Raw genomic sequence first — 25,001 nt, forward strand, 5'->3', positions numbered from 1 at the left:
AAAAAAAAAAAAAAAAAAAAAAAAAAAAAAAAATCCTAACAGATTTCTTATATTCTGACTTGTGGTGCAATTCATCTTCATGATTTTTAGCGACACCTAATTTAGTACCCAATATGTAGTAGGTGGCCAAGAAGTATTTACTGAACTGAAACTAAGTATATGTAGTGAATTGAGTTACTATTAAAACTAAACAGAAATGTTGGGAGGATCTCTCTGTTGGGAAAAAATAAAACACATAACCTAAATATAGTGGTCTGCATACTGATCGCAAGTAACTTTTATAGAGTAGAGCTCTCTGCTTTCCCAGAAATTACATAATCATGTTTTGGCAAGTACAATTAATATAATATCACAAGCCTACTACCACATTGTTACTTGATTAGTGAATGCATGGTTAATTCAGCCAACCTATGTGCCTTGTCTGAAATTTTATATATGTTCAAACGATGGGTTTTTTTTCCCTTTTTAAAAAAGTTATTATTGTTAATTTTGTTTTCCTGCTTTTGATAGGGTTGTAAATTGATCTGGAGATACTAAACGTAATATATACCCATTTTTAGACAAAATTTTATTTGACCAGTAGGACTTCTTATTATATACTTGTGTCTGAAACATATCCTTTGGATAGTTTTTTCCCAATGGATATCAAATTTTGCTTAAACTGCTTTCATAGAGACAGGAGGTTAACTCTCTCTTGCTTGCTCACTCGTTCTTTCATCCACGCACATATACAACACACACACAAAGACAGTTATTTGACAAGCAGATATTTGTGTAGTATAAATCACCGAATGAACTCTGAACTGCGTAATTTGACAAGAGCTGAGGCCATTCTTCAAGCTATCAGGAATTTTACATCCCTGAGCTAGGAGTATCTGCTGTATCTAATGCAATACACAATGGTCGGATGGTCTAGAAATATTCAGTGAGAAAATATGGTCTCTTATTGCTTTGCTCTTTGGAGAGAATAAAAAAATATAAAATGTAGTACATTGTTCTGAGCAAACTACTTAGTTGCTAGTAGCCACGTTGCCCATTTAATATTTTTTCTTCCAACCAAGCAATTCTCAAGGTTGGGATTTTCATCTTTGGAGAAGCTTATTTCACCTTTTTCTGATCTTCTCAGTTATTCAGGCAGTTTCATATACAATTACATGAAACAAAATATTTGTTGCATTTTTGACCAGCTTTCCTAGTTTTGAATATGTGTTTGTTCTGCCAGCAATGGCAATTACAGTATAACGATAACCAGTAACTTTTTTTATTGGAGATCTTTATTCTCAAAAACCTGTTTGTACTGATGATCTTGCTGCAGCTTCTGATAAATTTGCATCAGTAAAAGACGTTGTATCCATCAATTAAGCATAGGGCTGAAGCTGTAAATACATGTATACATGTGTTCAAGATTGTCACTTTTGATAGGACTAAGGGATAAGTACTTGTTGAGAACAACATAGCCCTCTAATATGAACAGACTAATATGAACTGTTTTGAGCTGTTGGACCAGCAGATGTGTGAAGAAATAGGATCCTAATGGTTTTGTGAGCTAGAAGGTAGAATGAAAGTAATTTGGGCAGCATTCCTAAGTCTGCAATTCTGTCAGGCCAGTTCAGACACTCTCCACAGGAAGCGGACATTGAGGTCAGAAGTTGGGTCAAAGCCTTTTAATTGTGAGCTTCCATGATGCCTCTGGGCTTGGGTCAATAGCCTGAAAGGCTCTGTTTGTGGGCCTGGGAAGAGTATATTATGGGGGCTCAGGTGGCCTACTAGACTGTTCTAATGCTCAATTGTGAGAAGCAGATTATCTGCTTTGCAGATTATCTGATCTTCTATCATCAACCTTCCCATTGGGCTTTCAGTTGCCTAGGATAGGGCTAAAATGTGAAGTGCAGGAAGTTAAGCACAGTGGGCACTGTGCAATCACATTACAATACCAAGTGTAAATCAATCACACACAGCTTTGTTAAGTGACTTTAGGCGTATATGGTTTGGCATTTTCTTTATCTTAATATGTATTCTCTAGAGTTCCCTAAACCTCACTTATTTTATTCTCATCTAGAAATCTTTAGACTAGAAAATAGTTGTGTCATGAAATCCAGGAAAAATGCAATGACTCACCTTAACCTCTTTCATGTTCTCTATAATGTAGGCATAGTATTATGATGTAATTTAATTTCTTCTCTGGAAATTTATGAAATTTTTCCTATCTAGGCTGTTCTTGGTTCACGGGTAATCTTGGTTGATTGTGATCCTTTAAGGCAGCTGTAGTTTGGTCACAAGAAGGATTGGTTATGTCTGTGAGTCAGTTTCTATGAATTAGGAAATCACAGCTATATTTGAATTATGTTTTTTGGGGTTTTTTTTTTTTTTTTGCCTTTTTTCATGACCAGTAAGGGGATCCCCACCCTTGGTGTGGTGTCGCCCGCACCGTGCTCAGCCAGTGAGCACACCGGCCAGTCCTATATAGGATCCGAACCCGTGGCGGGAGTGTCGCTGCGCTCCCAGCACTGCACTCTCCCTAGTGCGCCACGGGGCCGGCCCTGAATTATGTTTTTATTAAATACAACGCTCAGCCAGTGAGCACACCGGCCAGTCCTATATAGGATCCGAACCCGTGGCAGGAGTGTCGCTGCGCTCCCAGCACTGTACTCTCCCAAGTGCGCCACGGGGCCGGCCCTGAATTATGTTTTTATTAAATACAACAACATTATCATCATTCTCTTGTGTTTTCTCACACAAGGAGAAAAAGAGGAGAGAGAGGGAGAGAGAGAGACTATTACAGTCTTCTCTGTGGGTAGGCAGGTAGTATCCCTGATAAATTGTTGATAAGAAAGTGGATCCATGCCCTTTTTTTTGGCCTGACAAAGCATCCCTACACACTTAAAAGCAAAATGGCAAACTCTTAAATGCTCATCTTTGTTCTCATCAGCAGATCATACCTTCCTCCCAAAGCACTACTTCCAGTCAGTCTTTTCCCCCCAAAACACATACTCTTTCTCGTGTTCCATTAGCCCTGGCATTAGAGCATCTATGCCAGAGAGAACATTGATTAGTAACAGTGAACAAGAATTTTTGGTTACAACAACTCCTTTGACTATCCTTTAAAAAAAATAAAAAATCAGTTTTGATGACTTGGTTTTGTATAAGTAGCATCCTTACTTACAATACTGGCATATAAACCTATGAATTTTGAATTTTGTTGGCAATTTTGAAGTCTTTTACTATTCAACAGATGTCCATTTCATGCCTACTTTGTGCCAGGCACTGTTCTAGATGCTTAGTATAAACAATTTAACAGAACAGACTCAGATCTCTGCCCTTGTGGAGTTTATATCTGTCATATTGTGGTATAAGAAAACATACATTCATGTGTGGCTTAACAATGGGGATATGTTCTGAGAAATATATCCTTAGGCGATTTCATCATTCTGCAAACATCATAGAGTGTACTTACACAAACCTTGATGGTATAGCCTACCACACACCTAGGCTGTATGGTATAGCCATTACAATCTTATGGGACCATCATCATATATATGGTTCGTTGTCATTGACCAACACATCGTTATGTGATGCATGACAGTATTTAGTGTCCCCCCGCCCCACCACCCTTCCTGGCACAGAACTCCTAAAACCTTTGTAGGTAAGGGTGCTAGAAGAAACTTTTGTTCTAGTATTTGATCTTTGGCCCCCTATTCCTAAACAGTTCCTAAGACCTTTGCAATTTCCTAAGTGATAACATCTGACACAGATCCTATATCTCTTAGAATTTTCTAGGCGATGGGAGCATCTTTTGTTCTAATTAGGCAACCCTTGGTGGGCTCTTGGATAGCATCAGGATGGGGCTGGTTGCCAGGGGAACCAACCAAGTGAACTTTCAGCCACCCACTGACCCTCAGGGAGGCGAGAGGGGCTGAAGGTTGAGTTGATCCTCTGTGGCCAGCGATGTAATCCATCATGCCTACATAATGAAGCCTCCATAAAAACTCAGAAGGACAGAATTCAAAGAGCTTCCAAATAGCTGAACATGTGGAGGTGCCTGGAGGGTGGCGCACCATGGAGAGGGCATGGAAGCCCCTTACCCCTTCTTCCATACCTCACTCTGCATTTCTTCATATGTATCTTTTCTAGTATCCTTTATAATAAATGGGTAAACCTAAGCAAGTGTTTCCCTGAATTCTGTGAGCTGCTCTAGCAAATTCATTGAACCTGACAAGGGGATCATGGGTACCCCAATTTATAGCTGGTCTGTCAGAAGCACAAGTAAAATAACCTGGGACCTGCAATCAGCATCTCAAGTTGATTGAACACTCATACTGTATGACCTGACTCTATCTCAAGGTCGATAGTGTTAGAATTGAATTGAATTAGAGGATGCCCCACTGGTGTCCTCTGGAGAACTGCTTGGAATGTAGGGAAACAACCCACACACATCTGATACCAGAAGTGTTGTGTTGCTTGAGAGTGGGAAAAATACTTGGGTTTTTCTTAGCCTTTAAGACATCCTACTGGGAGGAGAGAGACAACTTAAAAAAATAAACAAACTAAAGAAGTAAATTACACAGTTTGTTAAAAGGAGATAAGTGCTGAGGAAAAAACAAAAACAAAAAATAGAAGACTTAGGTTAAAGGGGGACAGAAGTGCTGGGGCAGGGGTGGTGAGGTTGTAATTAAATAGCAAAGTCCTCATTTAGGAGGAACAAAAATTTGAGGGCCATGAAGAAGTTAATCATGAGGATTTCTGGAGAAGAACATTCCAGGCAAAAGGAACAGTGAATGCAAAGGTGAGACGTATTTCTCCAGGTATTCAAAGACCGTGTTTTTACAAAGTGGAGCCAGAATACTTTCCCTAAAATCAGTCTTTCATTATCAAACTTCTGTCTATCCTTACTGTTTTGTTTTTTGAGAGAATTTAACAATATTAGAAGCAGATGATTTCTCTCAATGTATCCATATCTCTAGAAATGATAATACACTATTTTCCAACATCCAAGACATCTTTTTAAATGTCTTACATCTTCTGAAAAGCATAAATCATAGTATTTGTTAAATACTATGTTAAAATATTTCATGTACTGAAACAAATTTAATGCCCTTAGGAATCTAAATGAATACATCTTACTTTTCATAGTAGCTACATCCAGAGTGTCTGTGTTATAAGATGGAAGAGAAAAACATTTATTGAGCATCTATTATGTAATAGGCACTGTGCTAGGTTTTTTATATATGTTATCTCATGCAATCTCTCCTTTATCTCTGTGAAGTAAGTGTTATTGTCTCCATTTTGTATAGGGTTCAAAGAGATTAAATCATTTGCTCAAAGCCTCGAAATAGAAAATCGAGAAGCCAGAGGGCAATGAATAGCACTGCACTTTGCCCATTTTTCTAGCAGGGACCTCATGGTACTTTTTGCTTCATGTATTTCTCTCACTCTCCACAGATCAGTGCATGCTGTTGATTTTGCCATATGAATATCTGTCAAATTTATCCACATTTCTCCATCTCCAGCACCAGGACCCTAGTTCAGCCACCGTCTCTCATAGCCTTGCTGGTCTCCTGACTTCCAATCTGAGCAGTGGTTCTCAACATTGGTTGCTTAATACAATAATATGGGTGGTTTTTAAAAAACTGCTGATGTATGGGCCTCACTCCAGACCAATTAAATTAGGATCCTAGTAGAGGGGAACTTGGACATTGATATCTTTTAAAACCTCCCTGGTGATTCTAATCTGTACTCGAGGTTGAGAACTTCAGTAAGAGATCCTTTCATAATGTAAATTTTACCATTAAAACCTCTCAGTAGCCTCCCATTCCTCTCAAGATAAAGTCCAAACTTTTATTGGTGCTTCTTGACCTGGTCCTAGACCTTACCTCACCAGCCCTTATATCATGCCCTACCCTTGAATTTATTTGCATATCACATAAAATTATTTTTATAGTGTAACTTCAGAGATGTTTGTTTGTACATCTAATCAGCCTTTTGCTTAAAATGCTCTTCCTCTAGGCCTTTTGTTTGAATAATGATAAAAAGCCCTTAGGTGCACTAAGAAGCTATAAATGATTTTAATGAAATAAACCATTATTTTGTGAAGCAAACAGGACTTTCTGATATGGCTGATTGATATTCTTTAAGACAGACCTACTGAAGGAATAATTGGGTTTTGGCAAATCAAAATTTATATCTATCAATATTGAAACCTGGAATTACTCAGATTTCTCATTTTAAAATTTACATTGCTGCATGTAACTGAGAATAGAGTAAATAATGACAAAACATTTTGGCAGTGTAGTGATATTTAGTTTTTTAAAATGGTATTTTCTTTTCCAATGTTTGGCGAAACATTAATTTGCTTCTCTGTCATCTCCTGCTCCTGTATGCCGTCATCTTTGCAAAACATTTTAGTAACTAATTAAGAAAGAAGACAATCTTAATGCCTTCTTTAAATGAATCAGTGTTTTTGTAAGATTAAAAATAAAATGGAGGCTAGTTATTTTATGAATCTGTTATTATTAGATAAGCTAGATATTATTTTATTCTGTGAGCAGTAAGGGTAAAACATACTGACCTGACTTTTGAGTAAACTAGAATGAAAGTCTCCAAATTTGGTTGTTCATCAGAATCACCCGGGAAGCTTTTTTAAAAATGCAAGTTTCTCAGCTCCACCTTAACTTTGTTGAATAAGAACCTCTAGGTTTAGGTCCAGGAATCCCTGTTTTTCATCAGATTGCCCAGGGGACTCTGATGCAGATCCAGGTTTAGGAACCATTGGGCCAGAATATATTTAGCAATAGGAAGAGACAGAGAATGTCCTGATAGAAGTAACCCATTCACGCATTTGAGATAAAGTATTGCTTGTAGGTACTCTTAAGTGTATCCAGATGCCTGGGAGTCAAATGGCAGAATAAGAAATAACACTCTGATAACCCACACTTATTCCATTTTCCGTATGCCTGAGCCATCCCTAATTATCTGGACCTCTCTAATAATAATACTAGGCCTCTATTAGTAATAGCTCTAACAATAGTAGCAATAGTATTTATTACGTGTGAGGCCCTGTTTTTATTTTATTTTTTTATTAATATAATTTTTTTTTTACATTCTATGATGTTGTGGAGCAGTTGGGAGGAAGAAGGAGAGGGGAAAGGGGAAGAAAATGGGATGGAAGAAGGAGGAAGGGGGAGGGACAGGATTGAGGCCTGTGACACCCCCCTCATTCCCACAGGGGAGACCAGAGGACTTCCAGCAGTGGCTTGGTGATTGTTGGGCTAGGTGCAGATGTCATGGGGTGTAGCAAAAGCCCTCACTGCCCTTCCCCCCCCCACCCCCAGCTCAGGAACTTGGAGCCCTTCTTGCTGGGGTTGAAACCCTGTTTTTATATATGTCCAGTCAGTCTTCTGTATCTGTGGGTTCCGCATCCGTGGATTTAACCAACCACAGATCAAAAATATTCAGGAAGGATAAAAGGATGGTTGTGTCTGTATTGAACATGTACAGACTTTTTTCTTTGTTATTACTCATTAGACAGTACAATATAACAACTATTCACTAGCATTTACCTTGTATTGTGTATTATAAGTAATCTAGAGATGCTTTGAAGTATATGGGAGGATGTGGCGTAGGTTATATGCAAATACTACACCATTTTATATCAGGGACTTTAGCGTCTGTGGATTTTGGTGTCCGCGGGGGATACTGGAACCAATCCCCCACAGATGCTGTATAATCTCCATTTAATCCCCAATATACCCTATGACTTATGACTTAGGCTGGCTAACTCTATAATTTATGCTCTTAACCACTATGCTGTGCTGCCACTGAACATACCATGTGCTTTTTACAGCTCCATTTTTTTTTTCTCATGGTGCTCCATTTGCTAAGATTCCCTTAGTTCCCAATCTTCTCTACTAAAATTCTACTTGTTCTCATCTTTACTGCCTTTAGACCAGATAAATTGTTCTTGATTTTGTATACAAGGAAGAAAGCAAACTAATATTTATTAATCTTTTAGTGTCTTTATCTTGTTTAAATTGGTGGGTTAACTCTTTTTCTTCAGAATTTCCACCTCTTTTTATTTTCAGACTCAATACTGCTGATTTAGCTTTTTGGGCCCACTAATGGCATTATTTTCCACATCAGCAGTCTATACAATTAAGCTATATGCTTAGCAGTATCAGTAGATGTTTCACAAAGATTTGAAAGTCACTATTGAATATGATTGATTGTGTCAAAATATGTTAATATTAGGATTCCTGAGCTATGTTATGGAATAAATCCTTCAGTGTAGTAACAAAGATAATGCCTCTAACATTACTCATTTTATGTTCCATCAGTAATCAGGCCTTAGGAGTAAACCTCATTTGTCTGCTGTAGAGCCCTCACATTATATGAAGTACAAGGTGAAAGTTCACACAATCATCATTTATGATAGTAGAATTTACCTGTCAATATTACCAGCAAATATATATTCAAAGAAAGATAAGCCCTGTTTCCTTTATCAGCCTGTTTTCTTCTCTCTATTTGCATTGGTTGCTGATGTTTAAATATGAAGCTGTTTTGGGCCGGCCCCGTGGCGCACTTGGGAGCGCAGCGGCGCTCCTGCCGTGGGTTCGGATCCTATATAAGGATGGCCAGTGCGCTCACTGGCTGAGCACGGTGCGGGCGACACCACGCCAAGGGTTGCGATCCCCTTACCGGTCACAAAAAAGACAAAAAAAAAAAATGAAGCTGTTTCGTTATGTTTATATATATCCATCCAGACAAGATCAGGTCTGTTTAGCGTGGTATGGCCATAGACTCATAGAGATGGAAAATAGATTAGTGGTTGCCAGGGACTGAGGTGTTGGGGGATGAGGAGTGAGTGCTCATAGCTACAGGGTTTCTTTTTGGGGTGATGAAAATGTTATGAGATTAGATAGTGATTATGGTTGCACATATTTGTCAATATGCAAAAGACATTGAATTGTCCACTTTAAAACTGTAAACTTTATGGTGTGTAAATTATATTTCAATTTTTAAAAAATCAAAATTAATAAGTAAATATATATGTCCAAAAAGACTAATAATAATAATAATGTTAACCAATATTTTTTGAATGTTTACTAAATGCCAGGTAGTATATTGTGTAATTAGCATGTATAAATTTATTTAATCCTCCCAATAACACTAAAGTCTGGAAGAACTGTTGTTATCCCTATTTTACTGAGGAAACTGAGGCCCAGAGAGGGAAGATAAGTTGTCTAGGGTCACACGGACAGTAAGTGGTAGAGCAAGATTTAAGCCCAGGCTGTCTGACCCCAGAGTTCATGCTCCTTATGTGGCATACGTGCTGGAGGAATTTTTGAGAAATGTAGTCCCTGTTCTCAATGGCTAGCTTTCTCATTTGTTCATATTAATCATGAATAGTAAATTATAGTAGAAGACAGACTAATAAGTGGCAAAATGATTGCACCCTGATAGGTGCTGCTGGTATTCAAGAGAAAACAAAAACTGGTAAATGTTAGATAGCTCTCAAAATAACTCATCATTATTTACTTAAAACTGAAATACCCAGGAAAAACTTTAAAATTCCAAAACACTGAAAGTTAATACTCAAAGCATTTTTCTAGACTGCAGTATCTTTATTTTTACATGTGACTCCAGATACCTGTAGTAGTTATCTCTTACTAAGTCTAATTTACTCCCAGGTTATTTTGAATATTTATACTTTTAGGGAAAATTTCCATTTATTCCAACTTTCACCTGTGACATAAACTGAATATACATTTGCTAAAAATACGTTACACAATGCCAACTTAATATCTAGTGGGTTTATTCAGGAAGGAAGGAAGGGGCACAAAGTTGTATTCTTTTATGGTTTTTAAGTCTTCCTCCTTTAAAGTTTTAGGCTGGACAAAATGATCCTTTGTTTTCTTCGCTTAGTCAAGTCAGTACAGGGTTACTACCTATGTAAAAATAATAACTTGCTAATTTAATGTCAAAGCCTAGAGTGGATTAATTTCACATGATTTGTTGTCAACAGCTTTAGAGATTGTTGGCAGTTCTGGTTAAGTAAAAGCTCTGTATCAACAGTACCATTGACAGAACATTTGTACCGTTAAGCCTTCAGACTCTTATTCAGCTGTCAACACATGGGCATTTTCTGGAGCCAAATACTCTCATGCTGTGCACTGCCTGCAGCTTGCCGGAAGCTCAACTTTGACTAAAAGGGTTGATTTCTCTTCTCTTACTCTTGTTCTCATTTAGTGTTAAAACTTGCTTAAAGTCCTCCTTTTATTGTGAAAAGTACACATGCATGTGTCATCTCTTAAACCATTCTGATGTTGAGGTAAGGCACTCCAAAGAAATGCTAGACATCTTAACGAATAATTGATTAGAAGGGAGTCTGACCGTGTTAATTGTGAACTGCAGTATAATGAATGCTAAAACAGAGTCTTCTGGGTTTTTTTTAAAACTTGGGTAAAGTTTTTAGCACTAAGCCAAAAGGTCAGTGTACTGAGGTGAAATTTAAAGGAGTTTTTGGCTGTGCTAAGTTTTTTAATTGCTTTTGTCATTTATAATAGTTCTTTGAAGTCTCATTTCTTATTGACTATGCATTGTTTTTTGTTTATTTTGTTTTTAATGTTTGTCTGCCAGAAGCCATTTTTTTTCTGAGGTGAAATTTAAAGGAGTTTTTGGCTGTGCTAAGTTTTTTAATTGCTTTTGTCATTTACAATAGTTCTTTGATTGAAGTCTCATTTCTTATTGACTATGCATTGTTTTTTGTTTATTTTGTTTTTAATGTTTGTCTGTCAGAAGCCATTTTGTGGATATTTATTAGACATAATTGGTAAGGTAGGTTGAATAGAAGAGCCTAAAGAACTAGTGAAAAAAGAGAGGCACAAATGTTGGATAAAACAGTGAATTCTTTAGTCAACTACTCCAGCATAGCACAATGAAGCAGAAACTTTCATTCGTAGAGGCTGTGACAATTTGTATTTTAAATGATTCTTTCAAGTAAGATTGTAAAAAAGAGCACCCAAATTTTATTACATGGAAGACATTACAAACAGTTTTAAAATAAAACTGGCATTCATTGTCTCCATTGAAAAGGACCACATAAACAATTGGAATTTTGTGAAGCTGCACTAATACATTAGTGAGTAGCCACATGTGGCTAATTAAATTTAAATTTAAATTAATTAAAAAATTAAATGAAATTTAAAATTTAGTTCCTTAGTTACACAGTGCTTAATAGCTACATGTGTCTAGTTGCTATTATATTGAACAGTGCAGACTATAGAACATTTTATTACAGAAAGTTCTACTGCATAGCACTGTACTGGGCAATAATAGGGAAAACCAAAAGAAGTTTTTGTTTGTTTTATTGTTTTTGTTTGTAGTTACGACTTTAAAATATTCCTTTTATGGAAGTGGGAACTACAGTTCTTAGAAGAATTAATGTGAGAATTTTGGTATTCACCTTACTGTTATGAAACCTAACAGCTCACGAATCTGTAAATACATTATTCTAGTAACTTGGGAACTGAAGAAATGCTGTGTAGATAAGCTAAACCATGTTTTTAGTACGAGTAGCAAGTAAAGCCTTGCTTGTAGGTTGGGCAGAAGAGAAAAAAAATCTGAATTGAAATTAGAAGGGTTTTTTTGTCCGTAATGAATTTATAACCCAAGAACATTTTCAACACAGGAAATTCAGAGGAATTTTTGTCTATGTGATAAAAGAATAGTCAAGACCAAAAACATCTAGAAGGAAATACAATGACTTAAGAAAGTAAATCTGTTCAAAAAAAGTGAGAATTTTTTTTTACATTTTATAAAGCTGTTTTATTATAAAAGCAGTAAATGTCTATTATGTAGAATTTATAAGACATAGAAAGTGTAGACAACAAAATAAAATTCACTTGGAATTTCATCAATCGAGTGACTGTCTTTTTTAACAATTTGGTGTATTTTTCAGTCTTTTCATGGTTAAAATAATGTTGATAACAAGGACACCATTGGCAGCTAAGCATGGCTTAGTATGTGCTGTGTGCTCTCCATGCATTTTATCATTTAATATTGACAGTAGCCCCATGAGGTAGAAATTACAGGTCTTCTACTACTTTTTCCACATTCAGAAACTGAAAAACTCTAGAAATCAAGAGAAAAACCATATGTTTGAGTCAGGGCAACATCTGACCTGAAATGACATGCACCTCATTAAATATGAATACTAATATGTTTGCTACAGAATGTAATGTGTTTGATTGTGAAGTGCTTCCCCAGACCCCACTGGGGTGGTTACTTATATAACTACTGTTTATAACCTTTCAAAAATCTGAAGAATTGGAAACCTATATGGCCCCATGATTTTTACATAAGAGATGAAAAATTGCCTTATCCAACTTTTATTGAAGAGGACAAAGGACATTAGGTAACTTGCCCAAGTCCTCATGGCTAATAGGAAATAAGCCAAAACTCAAACATATCTATTTGACTGCGGAATTTGAGTGCCTAGCACATTGTTTCATTTGAGTAAAATTGCTGCATATTGAGGAACAGTAAATATACACCTATCCATCTTATAGAACCTGAGCAGAACTTTCAGATATTGATAACTTAGTAATCATCACTCCCTTTCTTTATCATTAAGTGTAATAATTTTGAAGTATTATTCATCAGTAGCATGACATTTATTAAATTTATTAAACTTCCAAGCCTGAATTTAATTATTTAATGTCAAAACTTCTGTTAACTATGCATTAAGTAGAGATAAACTTTAATGGAGAGTACAGTCATAAAGTCAGCTACTATCAACCATGATACATTAAAATAATATTTTGGTGTATACTTTGTGATGTTTAAATCACATATGTGATTTTTGCTGTATTTTACTAAGTTAGGTATCCAGATAAAAATTAAAAATTTAAATGCAAATATAGATTCTTGACAAAAAAGGAAGCAATTATCTGTAATATTATCGATTGTATTCAGTGTTTATAAAAATATAAGATGGTGTTTTGTGTTATCTTTTCTGGGAATACAGAAGATATAATAAATGAATAATCATTTTTTGTAAACCATTATATTCCCTATAATAATTGAATCTTAAGCTATAATAATGTGATCTTAATCTATAATAATCAGAGTGAGAATTATAGATTCCTTTGATATTTTGATCAGTTCATGGACCTCATGACTTAAATTGTTGCCCAGGATTGTCAGTCTTCTTTTTGGGTGGTCTTCCTCATTGGATACTCTCCAATAAGAGTGGTATTAAAAAAGGAAATGGGTAGGATAGGGCACAGCCCTGATGAATACAACCCCAAAAGCATGGGCAACCAAAGGAAAAACAAACAGATGGGATTATATCAAACTAAATAGCTTCTGCACAGCAAAAGAAACAATTAACAGAGGTAAAAGACAACCAACAGAGTGAGAGAAAATATTTGGAAGATATACATCTGACAAAGAATTAATATTCAGAATATACAAGGAACTCAAACAACTTTACAGCAAAAAAAAAGTAACTTAATTTAAAAATGGGTAAAGGAGCTGAATAGGCATTTCTCAAAGGAAGATATACGAATGGCCAACAGACACAAGAAAAAGTGCTCAGCATCACTCAGCATTCAGGAAATGCAAATCAAAACCACCTTGAGATATCATGTCATTCCAGTTAGGCTGGCTAATAGCTCAAAGACAGAGAATAATAAATGCCAGCAAGGTTGCAGAGATAAAGGAGCCCTCCTGCACTGTTGGTCGAGATATCATGTCATTCCAGTTAGGCTGGCTAATAGCTCAAAGACAGAGAATAATAAATGCCGGCAAGGTTGCAGAGATAAAGGAGCCCTCCTGCACTGTTGGTGGGACTGCAAAATGGTGCAGCCTTTATGGAAAATGGTTTGGAGGTTCCTCAAACAATTACAGATAGATCTACCATATGATCCAGCTATTGCACTGCTGGGAGTATAACCAGAAGAATGGAAATCATCATGTGGAAAGGATACCTGTACTCCTATGTTTATTGCTGCGCTATTTACAACAGCCAAGAGTTGGAACCAGCCCAAATGTCCATCATCAGATGAGTGGATATGGAAAATGTGGTATATTTACACAATGGAATACTATTCTGCTATAAAAAAGAATGCAATACTACCATTCACAGCAACATGGGTGGACTTCGAAAATATTATATTAAGTGAAAGGTAAGGCACAGAAAGAAAAATACCACATGTTCTCACTTATTTGTGGGAGCTAAAACTAAATAAATAAATACACAAACAAACGGGGGGATGAGGAAGAAGACACAACAATCACAATTCTTTGAACTATTTAAGACAAGCAAACATATATGATGTTGATGGGTGGGAGGAGGGAGAGGGAGGGGAAATGGAGGCTTCGGTAAAGGGACACAAAAATCAACTACATTGTATATTGATAAAACAAAATTAAATTTAAGAAGAAAAGGAAATGGAAGAGGCTTCCACTGTGTATTGGCATTTTTTTTTAACTAAGCACTTGTTGAAATTTTAGAAAAGCGAGTTAGAATTAGCAACCTAATCCTCTTTGTGATTTTGCTTTGGTCCCTCCATTTTAATTGGTTTCATCAAAATAATTTTTCTAAAGCCTTCCAAATCCTTTCTTCCAACTTATCTACAAAGCAAATTTTGACTTAGCTAGAAATAAATAAAGCATTTACCAAACTAAAAAAAAAAAAAATGTTTGTATCTGTTTGTCATTGGCTCTGTTTAGTTTTGCAGTCATCCCTCAATCTACTTAATACTTAAAATGGACCAACGATGAGTGAGACATTATACCTGGCAATGTGGAGGAATGTAAAAAGATAACTAGTGCATTTGTTTTTAGGGCATTCAGAGAAGAGAAAGATTAATTTTATATTAACTCATTTAATCCTTGCATCAATCTTATGAGGTAGGGATAATTATTATTTTCACTTTATAAATGAGGATACTGCGGTATATGAAGGTTTAACTATCTGTCAATGTCATGATTAACAAATAAATGGTAGAACTAGAATTGGAACACAGGTAGTCTGGCTCCAGAATCCATACTAGTCTATATTTTCAAATGAGAGGAGACATGAGCTATGCCTTGAGTGATAGTGGGGAAGATCATCCAAAGGGAGATGTCGTTGTGAGCAACTCTGCTCACAATTCAATAAAGGCCCATTGTGTGCAAGACACTACAGAAATGAGTAAGATACAGACACTATCCTCAAGTAGCTTATAGCAGATCTTTACAATCTTTCAGATGATCTATTTAGATGCTATTTGGTTAAAGAATATGATTTCTATTTGATGGGTTTTTTTGCAGTTTGGTTATCTGTTGTATTTCTCAATGAATGATCAACAAATCACAAAATATTTTGCTAACATTTTTTCCTTAAACTAATATTTGTTGAGTGCCTACTAAAAGTCAGGCATTGTGTGGGTGCCACAGAACAGTAACAAGCAAGATAGATTGTATTCCTCTTTCACAAAGTTTGCATCTGGTGGAGAAAACAAATAAGTGTTAAAATAAAATGTGATAAATGCTATAATAGGAGAAGATAGGGAACCATGGGAGTCTATATTAGAGACTTTAACCTGTCCCAGGGACCTCAGAAGGGCTGATGCCTGAAAGATGAGACAGATAGGAAAAAGTAGGGAGTAGAAAAAAACATGTTCTGGGCAGAGGGAACCGCATGCACAGAGGCTCAGCACAGAGAATAAATGTGAAGAACTTAAGGGTGAGGCGGGTGGGTGACTTGATCAGCTTTGTATAGTTGTTCATTCCTGAGCTCTGAAGACCAACTACCAGAGTTTGAATGCCACTTTACTCTTTCCTTACTAAATGAACTTGAAAAAGTTATGCTTCCTCTTTAAGCTTCAGTGACTACCTTTTTTTAGAAAGGGAAATACGGTGCTTCCTTCTTAGGATTGTGTGAATATTAATTGTGATCGTGCTTATGAAGTACTAAGCATAGAATAAGTGCTGTAGAAAACTTAGCTGTTGTTGACTTAGAGGAACCACCCTGACTGCATGTGGAAAATGGATTGGAGCAGGGCTAGACTGGAGCTATGGAGACTAATTAGGAGGCATATATAGTAATTCGAGGGAAAAAGAACAGGGGCTTAGAGTAAGGTAGTGGCAGCGGGGATGAAGAGGAGCAAATATATATGTGTGTGTGTGTGTGTGTGTGTGTGTGTGTGTGTGTGTGTGTGTGTGTGTGTATGAAAGTTATTTAAGAGAGAGTCCTCAATGAGTGATTAGTTGTAGAAGGTAAGAGGGAGACCAGTTAAGAATGTCTCCTAGGTTTCTAGTTTTGGACCACTGGGTAGTTACAGAAAAACAGATTAAAAGTCCAAATAAAACGCTGTAATGTACAGTTGTGGAAAATCAACTCTATGGATATGGATGAGCCATCACTAGGTAGTCAGTGACAGAGTGAGACTGGAAACACTTCTGACCTCCTGACTAGCATCTTTTCACTAATACACACAATCTTCAATAGTAAATACCATGTTTAAGAAAATCAAATTATAAGAAACGTACATCTTTGTGTGAATTTCCCTAGGGCACTCAATGTATATTCAATAATGGAAAGCCTTCTGATTCTGTGTAACTATGTCATATCTATAATAAACTTAGCTAATAAATTAGCAGTGTCTAATATACTCACTAGGAGGATTGTTCATTTAAAAAAAAAGAAATGATATACTTCTCAAATGACTCTTCATAGTCAAGCCAGATATAGCTGATTTATTGAATAAGCTAGATTATGTTGGGTGCAAGCACAAAGCAATATTACTGTCACTTATTAGCACTTCTTTACACTTGGTCTGTGAATTCAGTCCTTTCTTTTTTTGCATTAAATTTCAGAGTGAACTCATAGTTTTTCCAGTCATTTTCAGGTATTAAAAACTACAGTCCGCGAGAAGAAAACATAGAAAACATCTTAAGTCACAAAAACATAGCCATATATGAACATTAATCAACTGGACTTCATTAAAGTTAAAAATATGTGTTTATTTAAAGCCACCATTAAAAGAATAAAAGGCAAACCACACTCTGAGAAGATATTTAGAATAAATACACCCTTTGTCAGATATCCGGCAAAAGACTTGTACCCAAACTACATAAATAACGCATACAAATCAATTAAAAATAGGGAGCACAATTTTAAAAATGGGCATAGATTTGAACAGATACATCATAAAAGATGATATCCAAATATCCAGCATGTATATGAAAAAGTGCTCAGCATCATAAGTCTTCAGGAAAATGCAAATTACAGCCACAATGAGCTACCACTACACATGCATCACAATGGCTAAAATTTGAAAAGGTTGTCACAAACACGTATTAATGCAGATTTCTAGTAACTGGAATTCTCACACAGTGCTGGTGGGAGTGAATAGAAAATGGTTCAAGTACTCTAGGAAACTATTTGTCAGTATCTACTAATGCTAACCATATGCCTACTCTGTAAATTTAACTCTCAGGTATATACCTCACAGCATGAATGCATATGTCTACCAAAAGACATGTTCAGGAATGCTGATAGCAATTTTTTTTTCATTAAGCCAAATGGAAAAAAATTAAATGTCCATCATCGGGAGAATGGATAAATAAATTATGTTGTATTTATATAAGAGAAGAATGGGCAAAGTCTCATGTGTCTTGAGTTGTAATCTGGTGTCGATGCCCTCTGACGTGTAGACATCTCCAAGGACTAACTCTTTCTGTCGTGTCGATGCTTCTGTGGGTTTTTCAGTGATCTTGCTTCACCAGGAGCATCCTCATACAACATTAGCTATGGGCAATGATGCTCTTACAACTCCAGCCATAGCTCTTGGCTCCTAGTGATCTGTCTCTCTAGACGGAGTCCTGGTAGGATAACTCAGGTCCAGTTCTCTTCTTTGGGTTACTTGACGCATAGGAAAACTAACACATCTTTGCCTCATCAGTGGAGAACTTGCAGCTTGCTCCATTATAGCCCCTCTCCAGCCTTACAGCTTTACAGCTGTAAGCTTCTCCAGGAAGGAACCAGGCCCCACTCCCTGATGTTTTCTTTCCCTCTTCCCCAAATTCCAGGAGACATGTTCTTCAGGTGCTTCTCTGATACTCCCCTCATTTACCTTAGGTAGAAGCCACCTTGGAGAGAGGATTAGGTAGCCATGGTCCACTGACAACTCTCATTTCAGAAGTTGATTCTATCAATCTCACTTCTACTTTGTGTGTGTAGCTTGAAAGTGGATAATAAATATATAGTATAGCACAGTTATTGTTTTAAGCTTGACAGCAAATGAATGGTTCTTGACTAGAAAGAGAAATAATCATTTTACCTGGTCTACCTTTTTTGCCAGTTACTTGAGACTTTTATGAAGGAGAGAAGCTTTCTGGAGTACTAAATACTTTGCAGTTGTTTTTATTCTGTAAGTGTTCCACTTCAAAAATATTTCAGGAGGAAATGAAGATTGGGAAATACAGGTTTTATCATGCATACATATACACACATGATTATATACATACATATACGCACAAAGATTATTGGGACTTCCTGACTGCAAATAATGCTGCAAGTCTCCTTCCACATCCCAAAAGGACTAAATATCACCTGCTTTATATTATTGCCATGAGAATAAGATAGAAGTGAATTATACACATGCAAACATACACATGTACATACATACATATGGTATGTACTGTATATTACTCAGAACGAAGTAAGCAGACAATGTGTTAGATTCTTTCTTCTTTCTTCCTGGATAATGTGACCTCTAATTCCCTTTCTTTGGATAAAGCAACTTTCTTTAGTCAAAGGCTTTGAGTAGAGCAGAGAGGAATAGGGCTGTAGGATTCATTATGAAGATATGTTTTTTTCTTGCAAGTTTACTATTTGGAAATTTTCAGTAAAAGGTGTGCTATATTAGAAATTAAACCAAGTGTGGTAAAATAAGCATAGGCTGAGAGTTAGAAAGACCTGTGTTCAAACCCAGCTCCACAACTTCTAGCCATTTGTTTATTCAACAAATTAATTGTGCCGGGCACTGTTGTGGACACTGAGAATACAGAGGGGAAAAGGCCAGCAAGATCCCTTGTGGAGCTTAGTTGGGGGTATGGGTGGGAGAGTAGTGGGGGAAACAGACAATAAGCAAATAACTAAATATGATGTCAAGTGGTGATAAGTTTTGTGAACAAAAATAAAGCAAGATAAGGCAATAGAAAATAGGGGAGGGAAGATAGGGGAGTGTGCGTGCGTGTGTGTGTGTGTGTGTGTGTGTGTGTGTGTGGCTGTTATAGATAGGAAGGTAAGGGAAGGCTTTATAACAGATTTGACTAAAATGTGGGAGGAAGATCTAGGGAAAAAAGGTAAAAGAGGGGAGAGTCATATTCCAGAAGCCAAATGAACAGTGTTTCATGAAGGAGGTCAAATGCTATTGAGTGATGAGTAACATAAGGATCTCCCAGTAGCCAGGTGACCCCTGGCTGAGTTATTTACCTTTTGGAGCAAATAGTCAATTATATATTTCTGAGGATTAAGTTAGATAAGTATGTAAAGCATCTTTCACATAATAGATAGGTAAATGATTTTTTCACATTACTTGTGTGTAATAAAATATGTATTTAAAAATTCATAGTAAAAGATTTTTAAACAGTCTCAAGTAAGTTTCTCACTGAATTTGCAAAATGTTTAATTAACCATGTATGTAAGCCAAAATATGGAAGTCAATAAATTAAACTATGTTAGTTGTGGAGTTATAGCTCTGTCTTTTTAGCGGACTATATTAGTAATAAATGGTTAATTTGACATGTCATGAGTCTAATTGTCATGTGTTTAAATATGTTGAATCTTCTCACATTCGCACTGGCAAAAATAATTTGTTAAAAAAATGAGAGCCTCATCGGGGCCTATTTTGCTAAATTATACTCTCTGTGAGTGATCATCAAGTTATGCCCATTTTAAATCTAAGACATAAAGGGAATTGATTTAGTTCTCATCTGTTTCAGGCATTTACTAATGCCTTAGCATTGATTTTTAAATATGTTTTCAATTTTACAGAATTTGGCTGAATAATATGGCATGTGATCTAACCTGTATAGTAATGACAAAATGCAACTCTTACACACTCTTTAAAGTAATATGAAGTTATGATATCTTTGGCTACCTCACAATATTTACATGTCATGTAAATTATTTTATAAAAATCAGGCATTAAAAATTCACCCAGAAAATGCTGAAGAATGAGGATATATGTTCAAGAATGTGCAATTCAGGAAAATTTACATGTATATAAATGATACGTTTTTATGTACTGTAGTTTTCACCAAATAAAATCCATATGCTTTTTGAAAACATGACTCTTAGATGTTTAAAAGCTTGTCAAATACTTTACAGGAAAAGAAATAAAGTTATTTTACTTAAAGTAAATCAATTTTCAAAATTTTCTCAAGCACATTTATGTAGGTACTGAGAGAAAACAAGAGTTCTTTTTCACGTTTTAAATACACAGCACACCAGCTGCTACCCCAGCTATCCACTAGAGAAAGGGAGAATAACTAAATTTCTGAAGCAATGTGTAGAACTGAATATATTGAAATCCCAGTGAAAGCTTTTGCTGTATTTGGTATAATAGGGAAAATTCCATAAGATATTTTAGATTACATTTTCTTCATGTTAATCTTCGTAGTTCTTGTGCTCCCAGGTCAGTTTGTAAACAAGCTTCATTCATTTGGAATGAAAACTCACACCTCAGAAGCCAGCCAGGGTTGGTAATTACAAGACATTTTATTTCAAATAGCGTGACTACTCCTTATTGTAAACACTGAATCCACTGAATTTGGTTCAGAGAGGTGGGACCTGGGTGACCCCCATTTGTTATTTTTCCTCAAATATGTAAGTAGTGAATTTATATTCTAAAGTGTGTGGTTTTGATGAGCTAACATCAGCCTTTCTTGTATCTATTTCCAAAGTTTATATGTCTGGTTTCATTTCAAGGGCTTTTTTGAAAGTCATTCTTCATTTATTATAAGAAGTCAATTTAGGTATGAGGATTACTCATCTTTTTCTTTCCCAGAGCTTCATCTTTTCACCTATCCTGTGTTTTCTAAAAGTAGAAACAATCAAATGATTTTGTTCCTCTTAAGCAATCCCTGACAGGCCCATGACACTGGCTACTGCTGTAGCTGTACATTTCTATACATAATTGATGACCTGGGGCCGAGCAGACAGCACCGGCACACAAACAATGTAGATTACCATACAGTCTGGGTTTTTAGGCCTTTGAATTTTCCATTTCTGAATAGAAAGAATTCATTACCAAATAACAAAAATTCCAGGAGGAGTAAGTTTACAATAGTAGTAAATATTCTTCAGAGGACAAAGCATTGGCTAGCATCGAAGATTTGGATGCTCTTTTGGATCCTAACTTTATTATCCTCTCTTCCACTCTCACCATTTCTCAACTTAGCAGCACAGGTAATGTTTGGTTTTTCTGACATTTTGGAAGTAATATTTTTTTTTTTAAAGTTTTAGTACTGAGGAAAGTTAAATTCCAAATAGCACTTTTTATATGTATTCCTCAATTTAATTGCCCTTTCTGTTTCTTTGATTTACCAGAAAATGAAAAGGCTAGTAGATGTAACTGGTTATCTTTTCAAGAGGATTTTGTGAGAGATTCTTTTCATGGGAGTGGTGGTGGTTAAGCCCCATTCACTATGCCCCGTCTTTCTTTTCCTCCAAACACCGTGAGCACTCTTTCTTGTCTCCAGGCCTTTGTACATGCTGTTCCCACCTGGACCATTTCTAGTACCTTCCGCCTCTACCTTTCTTCTCTTGGCCATTCCTACTCATCATGCGAGTCTCAGTTTAGATGTTCCCTCTTTCAGAATCCCTTGCTCAGTCAGGTGAGGTTAAGGAAAGCAGCCTTTCCTGTTGTCTGGCCTTTGCCTCTTTACTTTGCCACAACTAGACTGTAAGATATTTTAGGATACAGACCAGGTCACCTTCATCATTACTTTTCCAATCTCTAGGTTATGCCTGACACAGAGTAATATTTACTAATTATTTGTTGAATGAAACTACAAAGATCCTAGTAATATAAAATTGAACTTTAAACAAAATAATGATATGGATTTTTAGGTTTTAGATGATTAATTTATAGACTACCTAGATTTTCACTTTGTTTTTCTTACAGTAGTAGTATATGTTATTAAAAATGCTGTGATAATAGGAAAAATAGATTTAAATTACAATTATACATTTAATGACTCACGAAACTATTTTGTAACTCTAAATGATCGAGTTAATATAAATAAAACCAGTGTTAGTTAAGAAATAAACATAGCTGAAAAATTGCAATTCAGATTAAACCCTGTGAGGGAGAGGGGCACATATTTATCAACTGTGAGGGTTTAGGCAGCTGGCTAGTACAGGGAATGGAACCTTTGAACTTGGTGTTACAAGGCTAACCAACTGAGCTAATGGGACAGCCCCCTACTTCCTTTCTTAAAAATATAATTCCTCAGAAGAGCAAAGAATTTTTCTAAAATCCTAATGTGTACTACCTAAAAAAGAACATCATTTTAGTCATTATTTCTTGGACTGTCCTTATACTTTAATAGAATGAACAGATGTCTTTTCCTCTTTTAACCAATGAAATGTAGCAAACTGCTAAAGCTCTCACACAAAATGCCTGTTTGTTTTGTTGTTATTGTTATTGTTATTTTCTTAACTTCACTTAATTTCAGAACATACTCCACAGCTCCCCAATAGAGTCAGTCATCAGTTTGCAAATTAACTTCCTAAAGTTTGTGAATCGGTCATTGATTTCTATAAGGAATAATTTCAAATTTCTATTTTATAAATGGAGATTAGGCCCATAAATGCTTTTTTCATCCATAAGAGAACTGAACTACAATATAGTGTTATGGGCTCTAGAATAAACCTGTTTGAGTTCAAATCCTGACCTCAAAAATTGCTGACCTTGGGCAGGTTAGCTAACCTCTGTGTGCCTTGTTTTCTTCATCTGTACATGGGGATAATAATTGTACCTACCCATTGGCTAGTTTTCAGAATTATATTACACTTGTGAAGTATGTAGAACAGTATCTGGCAGGTATGCTCAATAAATGCTACTTATTATTTTTTATTAATCAGTCCTAGAAATAAGAAATCATTTATTCCTTTATTTAGAAGTATGAATTGAGCTCCTACTATGTCCCAGGCATTTCACTAAGTGCAGAGAATATCAGATGGAGTAAAAATAAGCATGGTCCTTACCTTGTAAAGCTTAACTGTCTACTGGAAAAGACACAGACATTAATGAAAGAAGCACATAAATAAACGGAAAATTGCAACTGTGATATCCTCTACAAAGGAGATCCATGGTGCCATGAGAATTCATATTCAGAGAGAGTTTATATTGGTAGGAAAGCTCCCTTGCTGACTGAAGGAAGGTAATATCTGCAGGTGAGAGGGAACATAGCCCAGTCAAGGAATGGAGCAAGGGCCCATGGCTGGAGTATGAAGAGCCAGGTGGAAAATGGGGAGAGAAGAGTTGGAGAGGTTGACAGAAGCAGATCAGACAGGATGTTGTAGTCCACCATTGGAATAGTGGTCTTTAAAAACTAATGGGAAACTAATGAAGGATTGCGTTTCAGTGTGGAGACTGGGTTAGAGTCTCCCAGAGTACAAGAGGTAAGAGAAGGTAGAATAAAATGCTGCCTTCCTAGCTGTAGCATTGGTCCCAGGCTAAACTTTGAAATCAGAACATTTGCTATGGCACCCTCTGGACTTCCTCTCCATTCCTTCTCCTACCTGGGTCATTCCACTGAGGTCTACGGTCTTCATGCCACTGTTTACCTCTCTGCATCAAGCTAGTCAGACCCTCTTTGGTCATAACAGTACCTCCTGCTCCAAAATGCTCAACCTTTCCTGCTTCTAACCAAATCTCATTCTGAAAGAAGTTTTAGATTCATATAAGTATTTAGAGGAAGCATACTGCGATGTGAGCAATCTCACCTCAGGAACAGTGTTTTCAAACTTTTTGGACCCCTTTACATTCTTAAAATTTGCAGAGGACGACAGCGCTCTTGTTTATGTGGGTTATATCTATCAGTATTTACCATATTTGAAATTAAAGCTGCTAAATTATTAATTTATTTAAAAATAATGATAAACCCCATGATATATAAGCATATATATTTTTATGAAAAAATAACTAGATTTTCCAAAACAAAAAGAAAAACTAGTGAAAAGAGTACCATTGTTTTACATTTTACAAATCTCTTTAATGTCTGCCTTAATACAAGACAACTCATATCTGCTTCTGTATTAAATCCATTTCAATATCACATGTCATGTAGCCTCTGGAAAACTCCCCTGAACAATAGTAGGAGAATGAAAGTGGAAAAGGTAAATAATGTGTTAGTATTATTATGAAAGTAGTTTTTTTATCTCACTGACCTCCCCAAAACGGTGTTAGGGACTCCACACTGTGAGAACATCTGCTCCAGAAGAAGACATGCAATTTAAAAACAAGATGCTTATTAAGTCAAAAGACTCACCAAGATGGCATTTCAGATAGTCTAAAAAGTGAATCGAAAGAATTCAGGAAGTGTGGCTCTAATCTATTTCTGCTTTTCACCACGCCTTCCAGGTGTCTGTGTTTGAACTCATTAAATTCTCTGAAAATTCTGAATAGTTTTTAGTGTTGGTAGAGACTACTGTGAATGTTTATACAATATTTGAAATTCCTGAAATGTGATATGTTTGCCTTGGTTACTGGTGTAAGGGTTATTCCCCATTCAGAGTAAGTTGTGATTCCCACATGAGCATCAGGACACTTAGCTTTCTGTGACACAGCCTTGCCTAGAGACTGTAGCTTCACTGTGTTTGTCTTTCAAGAACTGATTTGTAAGTTGTATCTAAAGTAACAAGGGGGGTTTTAATCTCTGTGGTCTCTTCCAGTTCAGAAATGACATCATTTTATATTATTTTCTCATGTGACACACAGGCA

The sequence above is a fragment of the Galeopterus variegatus genome, unplaced genomic scaffold (genome assembly GCF_000696425.1).
Source record: "Galeopterus variegatus unplaced genomic scaffold, G_variegatus-3.0.2 Scaffold4899, whole genome shotgun sequence".
Taxonomy (NCBI): Eukaryota; Metazoa; Chordata; class Mammalia; order Dermoptera; family Cynocephalidae; genus Galeopterus; species Galeopterus variegatus.